Raw genomic sequence first — 21,206 nt, 5'->3', positions numbered from 1 at the left:
ATTTTCCTGGGAAAAACTGTTCTGAAGACCTTAAGGCGCTACGTAGCTTTTAGAAACAGCTATTCACCCCAAACTGATTGAATGTCTGACGGACGGCTCACCATTGAAATTTTCCAGCAACACTACTACAGAATGTGCATGGGAGCGAGAGATAAACACCATCTCTTTTTTCCCATATAACCGTGTCCCAGTCTAGTTACCATGTTGAAATGTTCAGAAGAGTTTCAATAAATAATCAATGAATTTCAGACGGTTTTCTATACGCCAGCCCTTGACAACTTTTCTCTAATTCTTGTCATGACTGACGTCGATGAGAGACGCATGTGATTTCAGAACTTGTTAACAAGTAATATATACAATTATGGGTATTTCCGAAATCAGGATGACCTGAAATCGACCCTAGACGTCGTTTTGAAATCCAAGGTGGCAACTTCCGGTTCATGAAAATCCGCCAAAAATGGCCAAATACCACCCAATATGAGTATTTTCGGAGCCAGGATGACATTCATAGGCCGTAAATCCACCACATTTGCCATTTTGAATCTATTCAGGGCCACCACATAACATCTGATAAGTTATGTTAGTAGTGAAGCCCCAGTAGAATCTTTTCGGGTAGGACCATTCTGGGGGCACGTAAGGGTGTTTTATTGTCGAGCACATAACGGTTACGATAAAATTTTGTTTTTGTAGTATCTCAATTATTTATTTTTCCCAATATTTTTAAATGGAAATTTAGACATCTTTCTCAAAGTCATTCTTTGATGACTTTTTTCTCTTGTCATTATTCAGATATATCGATTTACAAAAAAACTTTCAGTCCTCTTTGAATGTAAGGCAAGACAATTTTTAAAAAACAGTAGTAAAAAATAGGATGCCAACCAAAATGGTAATTCTAAGAAACTATATACAAAATTTTCACCTGCCCGAAAAAACACCTAGTGAAAAATCGGAATCCAAGAGGGGTTGGCTGCATGAAATTTAGGTTTTCGAAAAATGTTTGGTGTCAGATAGCTTATAAATGCATTCAACGTAGAGATCTGGTATTATCTGAAAATAATCATGATTTTTATGATTTTTCGGATTTCTCAAGGTCTAACTTCGTTTTGCGCCACCCCATTTTGAACCCAACTGACCTAAAAATTCGCACAGGGTGTTTTTCGGGCAGGTAAACAGTTTGTATAGGGTTTTTTTCCTAAATTTTTTGATTACTTTTTTCTCATACAAGTGATTGGCACCCTACTACACACCCATCATATTTCATAGAACTCTGAAAGGGTGCTGCCAGCCCATCAGTTGATATCCTGATTTTTAGGTTATTGAAAGCAAGGTTGCAAGGCTTTCCGCAAAATCCGCGCCATGGAGTAGTAAAAATAGAATATATATTCACTTGTTAGGTTCTTGAATATTGATGTTGTAATCTATACATATAAAAGGTTCTAAAATATTGATGTTGTAATCTATACATATAAAAATGCAGTCCGGTCTGTCTGCCTGTCTGTCTGATCCAAATAGGCTCGAAAATTACCGAGTCGATCGACGTGAAAATTTGTTTAGGGATTTTTGGTGCCAATAAAAATTCCTATGATAGTTTGGGACCCCTCCCTCTTCTGGAAGGGAGGGGTTCCATACAAATGAAACATAAATTTCTGCACAACTTAAGAACAAACCAAGCAAATTAAACCGAAATTGGCATGTGGATGTTTTAAGGGGTTACAAATATGTCCATAATAGTTGGACGCCACTCCCTTTTCTAGAAGGGAGGGGTTCCATACAAATGAAACACAAATTTCTGCACATCTCGAGAACTAACCGAGTAAATGGAACCAAATTTAGCATGTGGATGTTTTAAGAGGTAACAAATATGTTCCATAATCGACCATAGGCAACATTTTAGATTGTAGGATGGCAACTTCCGGTTTCTGGAAATCAGCCAAAAATGGTCGATTTCCACCCAATATAACATCCGGATCTAGCATGATACACAGGAGCTGAAATCGACCACAGATACCATTTTGAATTCTAAGATGGCGACTTCCGGTATTGGGTGTTATTCGATCATTTTCGGCTGTTTCCCAGGAACATGTGATTCTAGTATATATATAGAATTAAGGCGATGTACAGAAGCCAAAAGTCGAGGATGTTGTCATTTCGGTAAAACCAATCATTTCAAACGATTTGTTATTCGACTTTGATCATATCATATGACCGATTCGTCGTGCATTTTCAGATTTTAAACACATCGCAAGGAATCAATGAATTTGGAACGTTCAAATAGTACTATACCACATTTAAAATATGCTGAGGCCACATATATCGATCAAAGCAGGTGTAGTTTTAAATATTTTAATTTCTTTTCTTTCCATAACTTTTGAGCCACATCAAATTGTAATGAAGCTTGTTATCTGTAATTCGAGAGATGACTCGTTCGTAGTTATGCTCAAATAAGTCATGTAATCTTTGAGATAATAGACTTTCGTTGTTTTATTAACAATTTAATACATAACGGTTGCTTAAGTTCGATTATAATCAAATGAAAATAGGGCAGCCTAACTTTGAAACCACGTGTTCAACCATAATTCATCAGTTAACCTTAAACTAGCCCGCTTATCTGATAATAATATTGATCAAATCCGTTGTGTAGTTTCTGAGATAATGAAGTTTCGTGATTTTCACATTCCGGTACATTACAGACGAAGTTACAGTTCGATTACAGCAAAATTCAATAGGGTGTCATGAGGCAGCTAGACCTTTCATTTGACACTAATTCTGTGGAAATCGGGTCAGCCATCTCTGAGAAAAGTGAGTGAGTTCAATCAGTCTTCGGAATATGTTCCTTTTCATAGCTGGATTTCACATTTTTAAACATAATAGGCAAAGTAATAGTCTGATTGCAAAACAAATCAATAGGGTCTTATGGGGCAACTAGACCTTCCATTTGACATTGATTTTATGAAAATCGGTTCAGCCATCTCTGAGAAACATGAGTGAGATTAAGTAGTCACGTTTCTTGTCATAACTTTTGAACTACAAGTTCAATCTTCATGAAATTCAAAAGTTAAGGGTATTTTAGGTAGCCCGTTCACTTGAAACCTATTTTGTTTAAATCGGTTGTGTAGTTTTTGAGATAATGATGTTTCATGATTTTTACATTTTGATACCTAACCTCTGAACCAAAAATCCGATTACAATGAAATTCAATAAGGTCTTATGGGACAACGAGACCTTTCATTTGCAATTAATTTCATGAAAATCGGTCCAGCCATCTCTGAGAAAAGTGAGTGAGAATAAAAATCTGCACATACACACACACACACATACAAAAAATGCTCAGCTCGTCGAGCTGAGTCGAGTGATATATGCCATTCGGCCCTTTGGAGCTCTTTTTCACTTTCGGTTTTGCAAGTGATTGCTATACCTTTCTAGGAGAAAGGCAAAAAATATATAAAATATCCTGTTTTATTTTACTAGGAGAAAGGCAAAAAATATATAAAATATCCTGTTTTATTTTACTACCTTAGAAGGCGATTGGTTGAATGAGTGAAAATACCAATTTTTTTGTGATGCAATTTGGTCCCGGACACTCTTTACCCAATCCAACGAATCTGCTTCAGAACAGCCCTGTCGAAGATTTCTGTATGATTTCATGTTCCTTGGTGTGCAAAAACAACTGGAGAGCAACAAAATTTCAGTTGTCACCCGTTAGCTAATAACTGCACTGGTTACCTCGCACAAACTACTACGATAGATCATTAGCATGACCAATGTAAATGTTTCATCGCATAACGTTGATTTGCGAAACTCTTGCGATAAATCTTCTTCTTCTTTTTCTATATCTATAAAATAGATGATACCCAGCCCGCGTTGCTGTGCCTCTTAGTTTGTAACGACAATTATGTATTTCTGGAATGTGCCATAATATCAAACATGTATTACCATGCAAAAAAAAACCTAAATTAATCCACCTAGCGGTCAGACTTATTATTTGTAAAAATAGATTTACATGAATGCTTAAATCCAATAAATGTTTATCCACTCTTTGGGTTCTAAAATATTGATGTTGTAATTAAAGTATAAGATATGAAATTTGACGTAATGTTAGTACTTAAGAAATAGCGAAATAAAAGCAATGACTCTTAATTTCGAACAATTTAATCACGAGCGATGCCGGGAACGTTCAGATAGTACGATACCACATTTAAATCATGTTGAGGCCATATATATTGATCGAAGCAGGTAAAGTGTTGAATAGTCTTTGAATTTCTTTTCTCTCTAAGACTTTTAAACAGCATATCAAATTGTTATGAAGTTTGTTATTTGTAAGTTTGAGAGATGACTCATTTGTATGACACTAGTTATGTTCAAATAAGTCGTGTAATACTTGAGATAATAGACTTTCGTTGTTTTACAAATTAAAACATAACGCTTGCTTAAGTTTGATTACAATCAAATGAAAAGGTAACGTATGGGGCAGCCAAACTTTGAAACCACGTGTTCAATCATAATTCATCAGTTAACCCTTAACTAGCCCGTTCAACTGATATCAATAGTGTTCAAATCGGCTGTGTAGTTTCCAAGATAATGAAGTTTCGTGATTTTCACATTTCGATACATTACAGACGAAGTTACAGTCCGATTACTGCAAAATTCAATAGGGAGTTATGAGGTAGGTAGACCTTTCATTTGATGCTAATTCTGTGGAAATCGGGTCAACCATCTCTGAGAAATATGAGTGAGTCCAAGTAAGTTGTCTTGGAATATGTTTCTTTTCATAGCTGGATTTCACAATTTTAAACATAACAGGCAAAGTAATAATCCGTTTGAAAAAAAATCATTAGGGTCTTATGGGGCAACAAGACCTTTCATATGACACTAATTTTATAAAAATCGGGCCAGCCATCTCTGAGAAACAGGAGTGAGATCAAATAGTCTCCAGAACACGTTTCTTTCCATAACTTCTGAACCACATGTTCAATCTTCATAAAATTCAAAAGTTAAGGGTTTTTAAGGTAGCCCGTTCATTTGAAACTAGATTTAATCAAATCAGATGTGTGGTTTCTGAGATATTGATGTTTCGTGATTTTTACACTTTGATACATAACCTCTAAACTAGAAATCAGATTACAATAAAATTCAATAGGGTCTTATAGGGCAACTAGACCTTTCATTTGCAATTTATTTCATTGAAATCTGTTCGGTCGGACCATCTCTGAGAATAGTGAGTGCGAAAAAAGGTGCACATACACACGTACACACCCACACACAAACATATACACCTATACATGCTTATATGCAGAAAATGCTCGATTCGTCTAACTGAGTCGAGTAGTATATGACATTCGGCCATATGGATCACTTTTCTACCTTTTAATTAGCCAGTGATCGTTAGGAGGAAGTCAATATGTTTACTTTCATTATGTGATTTCACATTTTCATGAACAACGGACAAAGTTACAATCCGATTGCAATGAAATTCAATAGCAACCTATGGGGCAACTAGACCTTTCATTTGACACTAATTTTGTGGAAATCGGTTCAGCCATCTCTGAGAAAAATGAGTGAGTTTAAACAACCTCAGGATAACTTTTCTTTACATAACTTTTGAACCATATGTTCAATCATTACGAAATTCAAAAGTTAAGGGTTCTGGAGACAGCCCGATCATTTGAAACCAATTTTCTTAAAATCGGTTGTGTGGTTTCTGAGATATTGATGTTTCGTGGTTTTTACATTTTGATACATAACCTCTAAACTAAAAATCCGATTACAATGAAATTCAATAGCAACCTATGGCGCAACTAGACTTTTAATTTGCAATTAATTTTATGAAAATCGGTCCAGCCATCTCTGAGAAAAGTGAGTGAGAAAAAAAAGTTGCACATTTTGCACATATTTTCATTAGTGTCGAATTAAAGGTCTAGTTGCCCCATAGGTTGCTATTGAATTTCATTGCAATCGGATTGTAACTGTGTCCGTTGTTCATAAAAATGTGAAATCACATAATGAAAGTAAACATATTGACTTTCTCCTAACGATCACTGGCTAATTAAAAGGTAGAAAAATGATTGAAATGGCCGAATGTCATATACTACTCAACTCAGTTCGACGAATCGAGCATTTTCTGCATATATGCATGTATAAGTGTATATGTTTGTGTGTGGGTGTGTACGTGTATGTGCACCTTTCTTTCGCACTCTTTTCTCAGAGATGGTCTGACCGATTCTTTCTATCTTGGTGTCAAATGAAGGGTCTGTTTGCCGCTTAGATTGCTATTGAATTTCATTGTAATCAAACTTTTAGTTTTGGCGCTGCGTCAGAATGTGAAAAACGCTCTTATATCTCAGAAGCTATGAACATAGTTGAATTCAAATAAATGGGCTTTCAAACCCTTAAACAATGAATTTCATAATGTTTAAACGTGTGGTTTGAAAGTTATAGAAAGAAACGAAACCCGCAGACTGTTTAAAACTATAGCTACGATCAAAATATGTGGCCTCATCATCATTTGAGTTTATTATTGCACTATTTCAATGTTTGCGGCCTTGCTCGGGATTGAAGTGGAAATAAAAAGTCATTTCTATCATTTCACTTTTTGCCTTTCTCCTAGATAGGTATAGCAATCACTGCCAAAACTAAAGGTATAAAAGTGCTCAACAGGGCCGAATGTCGTATACCTCTCGACTCAGTTCGACGAGCTGAGCATTTTCTGCATGTGTGTATGTATACGCTCTCCCAATCTCACTCGATTTTCTCAGAGATGGCTGAATCAATTTCAATGAAATTAATTGCAAATGAAAGGTCTAGTTGCCCTATAAGACCCTATTGAATTTTATTGTAATCTGATTTCTAGTTTAGAGGTTATGTATCAAAATGTAAAAATCACGAAACATCAATATCTCAGAAAATACACAACCGATTTGAACAAAATTGGTTTCAAATGAACGGGCTACCTCAACTTTTGAATTTTATGAAGATTGAACATATGGTTCAGAAGTTACAGAAAGAAACGTGTTCTGGAGACTGTTTAATCTCACTCATGTTTCTCAGAGATGGCTGGACCGATTTTCATAAAATCAGTGTCATATGGAAAGTCTTGTTGCCCCCTAAGACTCTAATGATTTTTTTTTGCGAACGGATTATTACTTTTCCTGTTATGTTTAAAAATGTGATATCCAGCTATGAAAAGAAACATATTCTGATGACTACTTGGGCTCACTCACTTTTCTCAGAGATGGTTGACACGATTTCCACAGAATCAGTATCAAATGAAAGGTCTAGCTGCCTCGTAACACTCTATTGAATTTTGCTGTAATCGGAATGTAACTTCGTCTGTAATGTATCGAAATGTGAAAATCACTAAACTTCATTATCTTAGAAACTACACAACAGATTTGAACAATATTGATATCGAATGAACGGGATAGTTAAGGGTTAACTGATGAATTATGATTGAACACGTGGTTCCAAAGTTTGGCTCCCCCATACGTTCCCTTTTCATTTGATTGTAATCAAACTTAAGCAACCGTTATGTTTTAATTTGTAAAACAACCAAAGTCAATTTTCTCAAGTATTACACGACTTATTTGAACATAACTAGTGTCATACAAACGAGTCATCTCTCAAACTTACAAATAACAAACTTCATAAAAATTTGATATACTGTTCAAAAGTTTTGTAAAGAAAAGAAATTCAAACACTATTCAACACAATAGCTGCTTTGATCAATATATATGGCCTCAACATGATTTAAATGTGGTATCGTACTATTTGAACGTTCCCGGTATCGCTCGTGATTAAATTGTTCGAAATTTAGAGTCATTCCTTATATTTCGCTATTTCTGAAACACTAACATTACGTCAAATTTCATATTTTATACTTCAATTACAACATCAATATTTTAGAACCCAAAGAGTGAATATACCCTTTTGGATTTAAGCATTCATGTAAATCTATTTTTACAAATGATAAGTTTGAATGAGAAAGGCTGAGTCTGACCGCTAGGTGGATTTATTTAGGTTTTTTTTATTAATTTCTTGACGAACGGTTGAGCGCCAGGCATACATTTCTGCACAAGTGCAGCAACGTCCTTCTCAGAGACGTGCGGGGCAATGCGTGAGAGGTACAACCAAAATTTTTCCGGTGGCTTAGGCACAGTCTCAACAATTTCAATTATATTCTCAGCCGATCGCGTTCCGCTGAGCAATTTTTTAGCGCTTTTGGGTAGTTTTGGAGTATCATCTGGAGACAGTATTCTCGGGCGCTTAGTTGAGCGGTTACTGCATGAATTGGTCGTAGTGGATACTGAATTCATTTTTTCCGAGACAGACTTAATTGAAGCATTGGTTTGACCAAGCTCATCTTTTATGCCATTCATACAACAGTTGATCAAATCAGAAACAGATGAGATCACAGTATTGGTAACATCAGGTGCCGCGTGCCCTTTCAACTTATCAACAGCAATCAGGCAATCAGCGCAGAACCATAACAAGTTCGTTTGCCCGTTGACAAAGTCAAGATTAGAACGAATCCAGCCGAAGCATTTTATATGGGCAACACGATCACACAAATGGCATTTTATAAGATTTAGGTTTTTAATTGGCTCCGAACATTCATAGCAGCATTTATCCATATCGAGCAAAACCGTCAACACAACAGAAGAATGCTCACAGGCGGTAGCGCAACACACAAATCGTCGAGGTGGAAAGCTCTTAGATACTGATTGCAACGAATGCACACAGATGCCGCCTCTCAAGAAATCGCGCACAGATGATGAATAAATGAACAAAAGCAAGAGTAGTCACTTCAAGTTGCAGCTAAATCACAATAATACCGTCTTAAATCACTGAGTTTATGCAGGTTTCACACTGGTTGGTGATACTTTGAGTTAGAATAACACACTTCAAGTCGATCAAATCAGTAAAACAGCTTAAAAACAAATTTGAATATAGAGCTTAAAAACAGTCACTGAAGCGTCACAGACGTGCAGCCAGATATATTCTGGTTACATTGTGACGTGTCCCAGCTACCACAATGCCACACGAGCTACCCTAAAACCAGACGATTCAGCAATCACCGAGCCAGGTAACACCCGAATCTGCAACGCAGTTTCGCTGAGCACCTGAAAAATACATTCACCGCCGACAGTGGTGTCAAATGCATGATCCACAGGAAACGCAACGTTACACCTGCCAGCAACGAGGACAGCATGGGCTCACCGGAATGGACACGTTTTCGCTGATCAATCAGTTTAGGGTTTGAGTAGTTAGGGAGTCAGAATAGCTTTTAGTCTTAGGTTAGCATTCAAATGTATCGGTCGTAAAAGTCGTTCAATAAATAGTTTTTTTTTTTCATATGACTCTTTTGCTGATAGTCGAAACTGGCGCAGTCTACGGAAAAGTGTGGAAAGATCTAAAAAGTGAAACATCAAGCACCCCAAAGTGAACTTAGTGCGACAACCGAGTGAAAAGAAACAAACGAATTTAAAACACAGTACAATGTGTGTCGGATAGTGCCGCAAAAATCTATGCCACTTAGTGCTTATGTTGTAAACTGATTAGTGAAATACCAACGAAGCCAGCTTCATCGCGAAGATCCAGGTTCCCGGGAAACCGCTGTTGAGCGCATATCAGCAGTTTGTGAAACTTGTGAGGCAACGGAGGGAAACCACACAGTACCTACAACAACGCACCGGACCATACAAGATACAAAACTAGGCTCCAGGAGATGAAACTATTCTTCCTGTAAGTAAACCATTGTTGAATTTGCTTTTCTATTACAAAAGTTGAAGTTTCGAGTGCAAACCGTTCTCTGTGCATAAGAGTAACAACGCGTATGAGTAGACAGGATCGCTTTTGTGAAAACCGAGATTTAACGATGGATCAAAACCAAGACGAGATGAGAGCACTGATCGCTCAACTCTCAGAAAACCAAAATATTTTAATGGCAGAGCTAGCAGCTCTTAGAGCAAGGCCTGCCATGGACCCGTTTACGTACTACAAAACGCCGGATCCAATTAAAAATCTGAGCACATTCTCAGGCAATAAACGCGAGACGCTCAGAGCGGATAACGCTCTGAATCTTTTCATTGATAGTATCAATGAACCTATTTTTGCACAGCTAGTCAAAACTGTGAAAATTAAAATAATCGAGGAGGCAAAAGAAACGCTAATAGCGGCTGGCAATCCATCGGATTGGGCCGAAATTAAGAGCGTGATCGCCGTAAGAGTGGCGATAAACGGGATCTCATATCCCACATACAATCAATGCTTTATGTAGAGCAAGATAAATCAACCTTAGCCGAATATTTAGAAAAAGTTAAACAAATCGATACCGCCATCAAGAGCACTGCAAATGCGATGGAGGAATTTAAAGGTGCAACGAAACAAATTAATGCTTTCGTTAGCTTAATCAGAACCACTCGCTACGTGGACGGGCTAGGCAGCACACTATCCATGATAGTTAGAAGCCACAAACCCGAGACACTAGAGGAAGCGTACACTGCGGCGACGCAATATTCTAATGCCGCTTTCAGGCAAAAATTAGATAAAAGTATCATTAAGCCGTTTGAAAAGAAGAAATTTAATCAAGCGGAAAGAAACCCGAATCCTCATAACAACTCAGGCAACCCAGGAACTTCTGGCAACTCCGGAAATTTTAAATCAAAAGCGCCATCAGGCAAACTTAAAACCAGAGATGATGATGCTTCAATGAGAACAAACGTATCACGAATGCAAGTTAACAGTCACCAACTAGAAGAGTCCGAGACCGAAAATAACAGCAAAAATGGTGAAACTCTTTTAGACTCGAAAGACGACGACTACTTCGTCTCCGATGAATTAAATTTTCACGTACAAGCCGACGAAGAATCAAAAACTTGACCAGTAACAATTTCATACTATATTTAGTTATAAATACATCTGAAGGTAACCTAAAGTTTTTGATTGATACGGGAGCAAACAAAAACTACATTGCTCCTCAACATGTTAAAATAGAAAATTGTAAAGATGAAACCGAAATAAAAGTAATTAATGTCAACGGAAAACACGAAATCAAGAAATCCGCTTCATTCGATGTATTCCAAGCTAAGAAAAAAGTAAAATTCTACGTTTTCAAACTTCATGACTTCTTCGATGGACTTATCGGTTAGAAACCTGAACGTTAAATAAGACATTGCCAAAAACGTTTTGAAAGTAGGGCGAAAAACTTTCCATCTAAGCAAAAGGTTCCCATCATCTAACAAAATAAATCTGAACGAACACGAATATCAATTTATCCAAATGAAGGTAAAAACGAAGGCGATTTCGCGGTGGTGGACGAAATTAACCTGAACCATTTTTTTATCTTGCCTGGTTTATACAGAAGCCAGGAAGGAAAAGCTATAGTGGGTATCAAAAAAAAAATTACAACTGAACAGCACAGAAATAAATATTCAGGAAACAGATCTAAGCGGCGACTACACAGAGCTTGAACCGATAACACCACCGAACAGTAAAAATTGTAATTTCAAAATAAGAACTGACCACATGAATAATGAGGAACAGAAATCTCTGCGGAACATCATAAATGACAATAAAGAAATAATCTATGACGAGGACCAAAACCTCAGTTTTACACACAAAATTAAACACCAAACATCCGATGACATACCGATGCACACAAAATCTTATAAATACCCACAAATTTTCGCAGAAGAAGTTCAGAGGCAAGTCCGCAAAATGTTGAAAGATGGTATAATAAGAAAATCAGTATCCCCTTACACCTCACCCGTGTGGGTGGTCCCCAAGAAAGCCGATGCATCTGGGAAGAAAAAATTTCGTTTAGTTATTGATTATAGGAAATTAAACGAAAAAACAATAAATAATAAATATCCAATTCCGGATATAACAGACATTCTAGGCAAGCTTGAAAGAGCCTGCTACTTTTCCACAATAGACCTAGTGTCAGGTTTTCATCAGATCCAACTATCTGATGAGGACATGGAAAAAACGGCCTTCTCAGTGAATTCAGGAAAATATGAGTTCACAAGAATGCCTTTTGGCTTGAAAAATGCTCCAGCTACCTTCCAACGGGTAATGGACCGCATTTTAAGAGAATTTATAGGAGTATGTTGTTTTGTCTATATGGATGACATCATAATCTTTTCAAGCTCACTCCAAGAGCATGAACTACACCTTAGGAAAATTCTTCAAAAATTAAAAGAGGCAAATCTGAAAATTCAGCTCGATAAGTGTGAGTTTTTCAGGAAAGAGGTGCAGTTTTTGGGGCACACTGTCACTAAAGATGGTGTAAAACCCAATTGTGACAAAATAGAAGCAATCAAAATATGGCCTCTGCCACAGTCGGAAAAAGAAATTCGACAATTCCTAGGAATACTTGGCTATTACCGTCGATTCATAAAAGACTTTGCCAAAGTTGTCAAGCCGCTGACCACCCTTCTACGAAAGGACAGCGACTTCAAAATCACCCCAGAAGTAGTTGAATGCTTCGAAAAATGCAAATCAATCCTCATGACAGACCCCATCTTAATCTATCCAGATTTCTCGAATGAATTCATTCTGACGACTGATGCAAGCGATCATGCCATCGGTGCCGTTCTATCGCAAGGCCCAGTTGGAAAAGACAGGCCGGTTGCTTTTGCATCAAGGACTTTAAACAGAACAGAAGAACGTTTCTCAACAACAGAGAAAGAACTTCTAGCGATAGTGTGGGCCGTAAAACATTTTGGGCCATACTTATACGGGAGAAGATTTAAATTATACACGGACCATCAACCGCTCACTTACAGCCTCACCAATGCAAACAACAAAATTGTCCGCTGGAAACTGGCTCTGAAAGAATTCGATTACGAAATCATCTATAAACCAGGGAAACAGAACGTAGTAGCCGATGCCCTATCTCGCATAAAATTAGATGAAATCAACGCAAACGAAGAAACACAAGACGACAGTGACGGTATAAGCACTGTTCATTCAGCCGACACTAGCGATGATTATTTCAGCCCTTGTACAGAAAAGCCAATCAACTTGTTCAGAACCCAATTAATTTTTAAAATTACAAATATTGAAACAATAGACTACGAAGAAATATTTGTAAAATACCACAGACACACAATTTGCCAACCTCGTTATACGGAGGCACAGATTGTCGGAATACTAAAAGAACTCCTCAACCCAAAAGGAGTCAACTGTTTGAAAATGCCTATCTCACTCATACAAACAGTGCAGGAAACTTTCCAAAAATACTTTTCCAGAAACAAAATTTAAAAAATATTTATTTCAGAAATTTTATTAGAAGATGTTCGACTAGAAGAGGAGCAAGATGCCATCATCCGGGACACACACGAAGCCGCCCATCGTGGAATCAAGAAAAATAAAATGCAGATTCTCCAGCATTACTTCTTTCCAGCTCTTGAGAAAAAATTAAAAATGTTTGTGGCCTCCTGCAATATTTGCAAGAAAAGTAAATATGACAGAAGCCCACCAAAATTAATCAGAAAAAGCACTTTCGGAAAAACCCCATTCGACAGAGTCCATATAGACGTTTTTTGCCTTTCTCCTAGGAAGGTATAGCAATCACTGGAAAAACCGAAGGTATAAAAGTGGTCCCAATGGCCGAATGTCATATACCACTCGACTTCTTTCGACGAACTGAGCATTTTCTGTATATATGTATGTATGTGTGTATGCGTGTGTGTGTGTGTGTGTGTGTGTGTGTGTGTGTGTGTGTATGTATGAGCAACTTTTTTTCTCACTCACTTTTCTCAGAGATGGCTGGACCGATTTTCATAAAATTAATTGCAAATGAAAGGCCTAGTTGCGCCATAGGTTGCTATTGAATTTCATTGTAATCAAACTTTTAGTTTTGGCGCTGCGTCAGAATGTGAAAAACGCTCTTATATCTTAGAAGCTATGAACATAGTTGAATTTAAATAAATGGGCTTTCAAACCCTTAAACAATGAATTTCATAATGTTTAAACATGTGGTTTGAAAGTTATAGAAAGAAACTAAACCCGCAGACTGTTTAAAACTATAGCTACGATCAAAATATGTGGCCTCAACATCATTTAAATTTAATATTGTACTATTTCAATGTTGCGGCCTTGCTCAGGATTTAAGTTGGAATTAAAAGTCATTTCTATCATTTCACTTTTTGCCTTTCTCCTAGAAAGGTATAGCAATCACTGCAAAAACTAAAGGTATAAAAGTGCTCAAAAGGGCCGAATGTCGTATACCACTCGACTCAGTTCGACGAGCTGAGCATTTTTTGCATGTGTGTGTGTAACGCTCTCCCAATCTCACTCGATTTTCTCAGAGATGGCTGAATCGATTTCAATGAAATCAATTGCAAATGAAAGATCTAGTTGCCCTATAAGACCCTATTGAATTTTATTGTAATCTGATTTCTATTTTATAGGTTATGTATCAAAATGTAAAAATCACGAAACATCAATATCTCAGAAACTACACAACCGATTTGAACAAAATTGGTTTCAAATGAACGGTCTACCTAAAAACCCTCAACTTTTGAATTTTATGAAGATTGGACATATGGTTCAGAAATTACAGAAAGAAACGTGTTCTGGAGACTGTTTAGTCTCACTCATGTTTCTCAGAGATGGCCGGACCGATTTTCATAAAGTCAGTGTCATATGGAAAGTCTTGTTGCCCCATAAGACCCTAATGTTTTTTTTTGCGAACGGATCATTGCTTTTCCTGTTATGTTTAAAAATGTGAAATCCAGCTATGAAAAGAAACATATTCTGATGACTACTTGGGCTCACTCACTTTTCTCAGAGATGGTTGACACGATTTCCACAGAATTAGTATCAAACGAAAGGTCTAGCTGCCTCATAACACCCTGTTGAATTTCGCTGTAATCGGAATGTAACTTCGTCTGTAACGTATCGAAATGTGAAAATCACTAAACTTCATTATTTTAGAAACTACACAACAGATTTGAACAATATTGATATCGAATGAACGGGATAGTTAAGGGTTAACTGATGAATTATGACTGAACACTTGGTTTCAAAGTTTGGCTCCCCCATACGTTTCCTTTTCATTTGATTGTAATCAAACTTAAGCAACCGTAATGTTTTAATTTGTGAAACAACGAAAATCTATTATCTCAAGTATTACACGACTTATTTGAACATAACTAGTGTCATACGAACGAGTCATCTCTCAAACTTATAAATAACAAACTTAATAAAAATTTTATATACTGTTCAAAAGTTTTGTAAAGAAAAGAAATTCAAAGACTATTCAACACTATAGCTGCTTTGATCAATATATATGGCCTCAACATGATTTAAATGTGGTATCGTACTATTTGAACGTTCCCGGTATCGCTCGTGATTAAATTGTTCGAAATTAAGAGTCATTTCTTATATTTCGCTATTTCAGAAGCACTAACATTACGTCAAATTTCATATTTTATACTTTAATTACAACATCAATATTTTTGAACCCATAGAGTGAATATACCTTTTTGGATTTAAGCATTCATGTAAATCTATTTTTACAAATAATAAGTTTGAATGAGAAAGGCTGAGTCTGACCGCTAGGTGGATTAATTTAGGTTTTTTTATTAATTTCTTGACGAACGGTTGAGCGCCAGGCATACATTTCTGCACAAGTGCAGCAACGTCCTCCTCAGATACGTGCGGGGCAATGCGTGAAAGGTACAACCAAAATTTTTCCGGTGGCTTAGGCACAGTCTCAACAATTTCAATTATATTCTCAGCCGATCGCGTTCCGCTGAGCAATTTTTTAGCGCTTTTTTATGAAAGGATAGAAATGGCTCACTGTCATGGAATCGTTTTCAAAATTTGCAAATACGATACCAATACCGTCGCGGACAATAATAGATTTAAAAAACGCTATTTCACAACATATCAGGCAATTTGGAAGGCCCAATACAATAGTATGCGATCAAGAACCGGGTTTCACTTCTATCGATTTCGTCGGGTTTCTTCATCAACTAGGGATTGAAATTCATTATGCGAGTTGCTCCAACTCAAACGGTACGATAGAGAGATTTCACTCGACTCTTATAGAGCTCTATCGGACCTCACAGCATAAATACAAAGATTTACCTTTAGAAGATCAAATCAACATCCTTACCGACACGTACAATAATACATTCCATTCAGCAATCCAAAACAAACCGCGTTCCGTGGTATTGACCACAGTAAACAACACTAATACAGAGGAAATTGCACAAAATTTTAATAAATTACGCTCCGCAAACGAAATCGAGCTAAATAAACGAAAACAAAAATACGAAGAGAAACACGAAAATAAACAAACACCGGAAGAGCTACAGCGTTACGAGGAACGTTATATCAAAGTAACCCAAAGGCAAACTAAAGACAAAAACCCCTTCAAAATATCAACAATTAAAGAAATCAACGAATTAACTTACCTAGATAAAAACAATATAAAAATACATAAAAATCGACTCAAAAAATGAATACCCAAACTCTCTCTTTACAGAATAATAATCTTCAAACTAACAACCGCAACTTCGCTTAAGGAAATATCACGAAATAATGGAATGATCGCTTTGAAACTAGGAACTGCCAGAATGCGAATCGGTTATGAGAGGATCATACACGAAGTGAAGCTAGAAACAGTTCAAAGCAGCTTAGACTTCATAGAACAAACATCGAAATCATTTAGAGGCCTTCCTTTTTCTGAGTCTTTCTTAGCCTTAGGAATAACTCACCATTTCAGATCCAAAATAGCCGAACATATATTTCATGAAGATCACGCTATGACTACCGACAACATTAGTCTAGTTCGATCAGTAACATCCCCTTGGAAATTAGATGTCGCAGAAAGTTTAGAAATTTTCAAACAAAACCCAGCTACCCTCCTTAACAGAGATCAGGGTAATCATTTCTCTTGGCTTTTTAAATTTCTACCGAAAACTCCCCGACAAGGCATGGATCACCAGGACGCACATTTCTCTACCTAACTCAAGTTGTTTACGTTTTCTGAGTTAAAATTTGCCCCAGTCGTTTACCTAATTAGGTATAAAATTCTTGGGGTTTCGCTATTTTCTCCACAGTCCAAATAAGCACTGACGAAGGCACTATGTCAGTGCCGAAATACGTATTTGCAAGTGAAAAGTGAAAAGTGATAGAATTAAATAGTGAAAGTGAATAAAAAGTGAAAAGTGTAGTGAACTCACAATTAATATTAATAACAATTAATGGAAACCATCAACATCAACGGATCAACAGTAGAAACGCATATTCACCTAGTGGCCAAACTACATTCCACTTAAGAAAGTATTGAAATTGTTGGCCAAATATCACTTTAAAAGTCAAAAAATTGCATGTTTCACGTGTTTTGTGAATAATATCTCAAACTTAGTAATCAGATACTTGTTATTTTTCTTCTAATGTTTTTTTTCTGAACGTTAACCAACATTTTAATAAAAAACCTAAATTGATCCACCTAGCGGTCAGACCCAGCCTTTCTCATTCAAACTTTTATTTGTAAAAATAGAATATATATTCACTTGTTAGGTTCTTGAATATTGATGTTGTAATCTATACATATAATAGGTTCTAAAATATTGATGTTGTAATCTATACATATAAGAATGCAGTCCGGTCTGTCTGCCTGTCTGTCTGATCCAAATTGGTTCGAAAATTACCGAGTCGATCGACGTGAAAATTTGTTTAGGGATTTTTGGTGCCAATAAAGATTCCTATGATAGTTTGAGACCCCTCCCTCTTCTGGAAGGGAGGGGTCCCATACAAATGAAACATAAATTTCTGCACAACTTAAGAACAAACCAAGCAAATTAAACCGAAATTGGCATGTGGATGTTTTGAGGGGTTACAAATATGTCCATAATAGTTGGACGCCACTCCCTTTTCTGGAAGGGAGGGGTTCCATACAAATGAAACACAAATTTCTGCACATCTCGAGAACTAACCGAGTAAATGGAACCAAATTTAGCATGTGGATGTTTTAAGAGGTAACAAATATGTTCCATAATCGACCTTAGGCAACATTTTAGATTGTAGGATGGCAACTTCCGGTTTCTGGAAATCAGCCAAAAATGGCCGATTTCCACCCAACATAACATCCGGATCTAGCATGATACACAGGAGCTGAAATCGACCACAGATACCAATTTGAATTCTAAGATGGCGACAGGCCCGGATTTGAGGGGGGGGGGCAAAACGGGCAAATGCCCCGGGCCTCCCGATTGAAGGGGCCCCCCTAGTCCTAGGGCGACCTTTTTTTTTTTTGCTCGTCACCTTCCAGAACGATACCTCTAAATCTTTTAAGAAAAGAGGGCCTCACAAACAAATTTGCCCCGGGCCCCACAGCGTCTAAATCCGGCCCTGGATGGCGACTTCCGGTATTGGGTGTTATTCGATCATTTTCGGCTGTTTCCCAGGAACATGTGATTCTAGTATATATATAGAATTAAGGCGTTGTACAGAAGCCAAAAGTCGAGGATGTTGTCATTTCGATAAAACCAATCATTTCAAACGATTTGTTATTCGACTTTGATCATATCATATGACCGATTCGTCGTGCATTTTCAGATTTTAAACACATCGCAAGGAACCAATGAATTTGGAACGTTCAAATAGTACTATACCACATTTAAAATATGTTGAGGCCACATATATCGATCAAAGCAGGTGTAGTTTCAAATATTTTAATTTCTTTTCTTTCCATAACAATCAAATTGTAATGAAGCTTGTTATCTGCAAGTTCGAGAGATGACTCGTTCGTATGACACTAGTTATGCTCAAATAAGTCATATAATCTTTGAGATAATAGACTTTCGTTGTTTTATTAACAATTTAATACATAACGGTTGCTTAAGTTCGATTATAATCAAATGAAAATAGGGCAGCCTAACTTTGAAACCTCGTGTTCAATCATAATTCATCAGTTAACCTTAAACTAGCCCGCTTATCTGATAATAATACTGATCAAATCCGTTGTGTAGTTTCTGAGATAATGAAGTTTCGTGATTTTCACATTCCGGTACATTACAGACGAAGTTACAGTTCGATTACAGCAAAATTCAATAGGGTGTCATGAGGCAGCTAGACCTTTCATTTGACCCTAATTTTGTGGAAATCGGGTCAGCCATCTCTGAGAAAAGTGAGTGAGTTCAAGTAGTCTTCGGAATATGTTCCTTTTCATAGCTGGATTTCACATTTTTAAACATAATAGGCAAAGTAAAAGTCTGATTGCAAAACAAATCAATAGGGTCTTATGGGGCAACTAGACCTTCCATTTGACATTGATTTTATGAAAATCGGTTCAGCCATCTCTGAGAAACATGAGTGAGATTAAGTAGTCACGTTTCTTGTCATAACTTTTGAACTACAAGTTCAATCTGCATGAAATTCAAAAGTTAAGGGTATTTTAGGTAGCCCGTTCACTTCAAACCTATTTTGTTCAAATCGGTTGTGTAGTTTTTGAGATAATGATGTTTCATGATTTTTACATTTTGATACATTACCTCTGAACCAAAAATCCGATTACAATAAAATTTAATAAGGTTTTATGGGACAACGAGACCTTTCATTTGCAATTAATTTCATGAAAATCGGTCCAGCCATCTCTGAGAAAAGTGAGTGAGAATAAAAATCTGCACATACACACACACATACACACACACATACAAAAAATGCTCAGCTCGTCGAGCTGAGTCGAGTGATATATGCCATTCGGCCCTTTGGAGCACTTTTTTACTTTCGGTTTTGCAAGTGATTGCTATACCTTTCTAGGAGAAAGGCAAAAAATATATAAAATATCCTGTTTTATTTTACTAGGAGAAAGGCAAAAAATATATAAAATATCCTGTTTTATTTTACTACCTTAGAAGGCGATTGGTTGAATGAGTGAAAATACCAATTTTTTTGTGCTGCAATTTGGTCCCGGACACTCTTTACCCAATCCAACGAATCTGCTTCAGAACAGTCCTGTCGAAGATTTCTATATGATTTCATGTTCCTTGGTGTGCAAAAACAACTGGAGAGCAACAAAATTCAGTTGTCACCCGTTAGCTAATAACTGCACTGGTTACCTCGCACAAACTACTACGATAGATCATTAGCATGACCAATGTAAATGTTTCATCGCATAACGTTGATTTGCGAAATTCTTGCGATAAATCTTCTTCTTCTTTTTCGATATCTATAAAATAGATGATACCCAGCCCGCGTTGCTGCGCCTCTTAGTTTGTAACGACAATTATGTATTTCTGGAATGTGCCATAATTTCAAACATGTATTACCATGCAATAAAAACCTAAATTAATCCACCTAGCGGTCAGACTTATTATTTGTAAAATTAGATTTACATGAATGCTTAAATCCAATAAATGTTTATCCACTCTTTGGGTTCTAAAATATTGATGTTGTAATTAAAGTATAAAATATGCTATTTGACGTAATGTTAGTACTTAAGAAATAGCGAAATAAAAGCAATGACTCTTAATTTCGAACAATTTAATCACGAGCGATGCCGGGAACGTTCAGATAGTACGATACCACATTTAAAACATGTTGAGGCCATATATATTGATCGAAGCAGGTAAAGTGTTGAATAGTCTTTGAATTTCTTTTCTTTCTAAAACTCTTAAACAGCATATCAAATTGTTATGAAGTTTGTTATTTGTAAGTTTGAGAGATGACTCATTTGTATGACACTAGTTATGTTCCAATAAGTCGTGTAATACTTGAGATAATAGACTTTCGTTGTTTTACAAATTAAAACATAACGCTTGCTTAAGTTTGATTACAATCCAATGAAAAGGTAACGTATGGGGCAGCCAAACTTTGAAACCACGTGTTCAATCATAATTCATCAGTTAACCCTTAACTAGCCCGTTCATCTGATATCAATATTGTTCAAATCGGTTGTGTAGTTTCTAAGATAATGAAGTTTCGTGATTTTCACATTTCGATACATTACAGACGAAGTTACAGTCCGATTACTGCAAAATTCAATAGGGAGTTATGAGGTAGGTAGACCTTTCATTTGATACTAATTCTGTGGAAATCGGGTCAACCATCTCTGAGAAATATGAGTGAGTCCAAGTAAGTTGTCTTGGAATATGTTTCTTTTCATAGCTGGATTTCACAATTTTAAACATAACAGGCAAAGTAATAATCCGTTTGAAAAAAAAATCATTAGGGTCTTATGGGGCAACAAG

At 36.6% G+C, this 21,206-nt stretch overlaps 1 protein-coding gene across 12 annotated transcripts in view; it reads left to right on the top strand.

The window, feature by feature from the left end:
• The window catches only part of LOC129718726 (uncharacterized), a 463,725-nt gene that overhangs the window by 212,421 nt on the left and 230,098 nt on the right, over nt 1-21,206 (top strand). The window contains exon 1 of one of the 12 annotated variants that reach the window (XR_008727026.1): nt 9,412-9,738. The exons of 10 other annotated variants lie outside the window; for them this stretch is intronic. The gene's annotated coding sequence lies outside the window, so the exon portion shown is untranslated. Of the gene's footprint in view, nt 1-9,411; nt 9,739-21,206 lie in introns of those variants that run through there. One more of the 12 variants, XR_008727025.1, reaches the window with a different exon arrangement.

Source organism: Wyeomyia smithii, chromosome 1 (assembly GCF_029784165.1).
Source record: "Wyeomyia smithii strain HCP4-BCI-WySm-NY-G18 chromosome 1, ASM2978416v1, whole genome shotgun sequence".
In the NCBI taxonomy this organism is placed as follows: Eukaryota; Metazoa; Arthropoda; class Insecta; order Diptera; family Culicidae; genus Wyeomyia; species Wyeomyia smithii.
This window is presented reverse-complemented; position numbering and strand designations above follow the sequence as displayed.